A 3,562-nucleotide genomic window follows, 5' to 3' on the forward strand; every position below is an offset into this window, starting at 1 on the left:
GTAAGATTAGCTTACATAAATAAATATATTACTAAGATTAGCTTACAACTACACTTATGGAATTTTTAAATTATGTAGAGCTATCTTTCTATTCATTTCCAGAAAGTCAGACTCTGCCTATGCTGGAGAAAGTAAACCAACATAGTATCATGGCCATGGTTTTATACAAGTAGAATCCCAGCTGAGGGAAGATGAAGAAGTATTAAACTCTTTTATCTCATGGGTGTTATGGCTGAATTATGCTCGCCATCTCCAAATTTAAATATCGAAGTCCTAACCTTCAGTACCTCAGAATCTGACTGTATTTGGAGACAGAGCCTTTAAAGAGGTAATGAAAGTTAAATGAGGTTATATGGGTGGCATATAAGAGGTGATCAGGACAAACAGAGGGAAGACCAGGTGAAAACATATATGCCAGTCAATATGACTGGCATATAAGAGGTGATCAGGACAAACAGAGGGAAGACCAGGTGAAAACATAGGGAAAAGACTGCCACCCACAAACCAAGGAGAGAGGCCTCAGAAGAAATCACCCCTGCCAGCACCTTGATCTAGCCTCCAGAAATTGTGAGAAAATAATTATTTAAGCCCCCACTCCGTGGTACGGTGTATGGCAGCCCTGGCAAATAAATACAACGGCCTCAGCAAACTCTAAATTAAAATATCTCCTTGGCCTCTGCTCAGATTTGAGCTCTAAAATGGGCCTGAGAACTCATACTGGCCAGATTAATTAAAAGGAGAAACTCAGAAAAATGAACATGAAGCCCATAATAAGTATTAAGGTCATTAATAAGACCTTGTGTTTTGGGGGCGGGGGTTTAACTTACTCTAATAAGTTAAGGATTTATTCAAGGGTGTTGTTACATAGCTCATAGAATTTCCAGGAGGGCCAGAGGCTCTGGCCTGAATGCCACATTTCCAAGAATAATGCAGAAAAACGCAACAGGTCTGAGAGAAATGTCTAATCACACTGCAAATTGCGGATGTAGCAAAACCCCTCCCGCTGAGATCACCCCCTGCTCGGCACATAGAATGCTAAGAACGGAACAGTGAAACTCCTCCACCACTGATGCCATCCCCCGTTCTGCAAAATCAGACACTCCCATCTCCTTTCTTGCTGGAGTATCCAAATCTCTCCAAACCTGGCCCTTTTTATTAGTTATTCATTTCTACCTCTAAGACTCGTTTAAGTGTGCCTGCTTTATGGAAACTGGGTCACGTATAACATCCTCCTGCAGGGACTCAGGAAAATGTGTCTTTAACTTTCCAAACTACCTATAAATAGGAGAAAAGAAGCCAAAGGGTCTTGAGTTGGTATCTAGGGAGCAGTCTGCCAGGAACTGTGCAGGGGATGCTGGCCTGTGCTAGAGTATACTCTTAGACCTCGCCCTCCCTCCTGGTGGGATCGATGAAGCATTGAGGCTATTGCATGGAGAGCTATTATATTGGGGATACTTACGTACCCCACTGTGGAGAGAGTTAGGTCTCTCCTCTTTGGAGCCATAGGTAATTTTTTCCCCAGTCTTCAGGTATAATTGACCTGTGAGCAAGCAGAGAAGGTGGGAACGCAGGTCTGTCTGCTGACAGATCTGTATCAAATTTCGGAGCAGAGAACCCTTCAGAGAGCAAATAACTCTTCTCCAAGCCACAGGTGTTTCTTAGTGATCCCCATGGAGGACGAGCTCACTGTAGAGTTCGAAGATGACCAGGCCAGCCAGGATCGCCAGGATAGAGACCCATGGCCCTGTCCTGCGGGCAGTCCTGTCTGCAGGGGCCGGAGTGGCCCAGGGAAGCCGGCTTCTGGTAGTTGTCACCAGAATTCAGAATCTCAGCTGATGCTGAGTCAGGGATTGTGCAGAAGACCCCTAGGTGAGCTGAGAGTTCCCTAAGTGCCACAGGTGACATGTCCTAATAATCATCTTGGAACATTCTAGAATCTTGAGTTATTGTTGAAAAGAAAAGGGTAAGTCATTACTTTTTACATCAATAAGGGATATTGTGAAACTCCTTTTGATACCAACAGGACAGCATGGCATGATGTCGGCCTGGCAGAAAGGTATTCTCAAATGATTACTGGTATAGTCAGAAGCAGGTGCCCATGGACAGATGTCTGTGTGACAGGTGGCTCAGGGAACAGTGTAAATCCCAACTGCAGACCTGTCCACCAGTTCATGCTCTGCTGTTACCAGACCCTTGTTAAATTTTCCTGCTCACGATAACCGTAATTCCTTTTATTTCTTCCCAGTGATTTTTAAAAGTTTTGCAATCTTACTGCAAAACTAGGGCTAGCCAGTTGCCTAGCCCTTTTTAAGGTTTGGCAATTTTGATCTTTAAAGATCAAAAGAACGTCAACCGTTTAAGTGCAAGACTCAGCTGTGTGCGGGACACAGCATTGGGCAGCTGATTATTAAATAGAAAAAGGGGTCAGCAAAGTGATATTCCCAGCATTCTCAATTCTCTCCCCTCTAAATAGCTTCTTTTGTTAGTTCTTTTAAAGATAAAGAAAAGTTCCCCAACTTTTTTTTTTTTTCCTGTTTTCCGGGCTCTGACATCCTTTAGGAATGAGCATGGCAATGCTCTGTGGATGAGCTTTGCCGGGCTAAGAGACTTCTGCCGGGAGAGGTGAAGGGGGCAGAATCCCACTGCGTGGCTGGGGCTCCCTCCCCACTGAGACCCCGGAATGGGAGGGAGGCGGGTCGATAGCTGCTGCCCTTGTGTTTGACCAGAGAGAGGCGGCCAGGGGTACCTCGTGGGAGTTTTGCTCTTTGCCTTCAGTGGGAAGCGTTCTTATTCAGTTTGGTCTCAAGGTTTCGATTTTTATTCTTGTGGAAATCTTTGAACATCTGTATTTTATTTTATTTTACTTTGCATCGTTAATCCATCCTGAGTTTATTCTCGTATATGGTGGAAGAAAACGATCTAGTTTCATTCTTTTGCATGCGTCTGTTCAGTTTTCCCAACACCATTTATTGAAGAGACTGTCTTTGCCCCACTGTATGTTCCTGCCTCCTTTGTCATAGATTAATTGACCATATGGGTGTGGGTTTATTTCTGGATTCTCTATTCTCTATTCTGTTCCACTGGTCTATGTGAACATCTGTATTTTACTTCCTATCCATGATACTGTATCTGAAGTGAGAAAAACTAATTCTAATCATTTCCTATTAGAATGATATCCATTATGTCTTCTGTAAACTGGAATCTGCAATGAATACCTACCTCATAGCACTGCTGTAAAGATGAAATGAAGTACTATCAGTAAAAATGCTTGATAGATATGCACTATTTTTAAGAGGATTTCCTTCCTGCCACATGAATTTCTTGAGATGGGTATTTCCCTCAACACATTTTCAACAACAACAAAAATAAAAGTGTGATAATCACAATAATAGTAAGTATAATTAATATTTATTGAGAGCCTAGTATGTTTTGATTATAATTCAGTACATTATTCATACATGGTGTCATTGAATTGTCACAAAACCTCTGAAATGGCTACTATTATCGTTGCCAATTTTACATATGGGAAAACTGAGGCTTAGAGAGACCTAGTGTAAGGTAG

This window comes from Pteropus vampyrus, unplaced genomic scaffold (genome assembly GCF_000151845.1).
Source record: "Pteropus vampyrus isolate Shadow unplaced genomic scaffold, Pvam_2.0 Scaffold48, whole genome shotgun sequence".
Classification (NCBI taxonomy): Eukaryota; Metazoa; Chordata; class Mammalia; order Chiroptera; family Pteropodidae; genus Pteropus; species Pteropus vampyrus.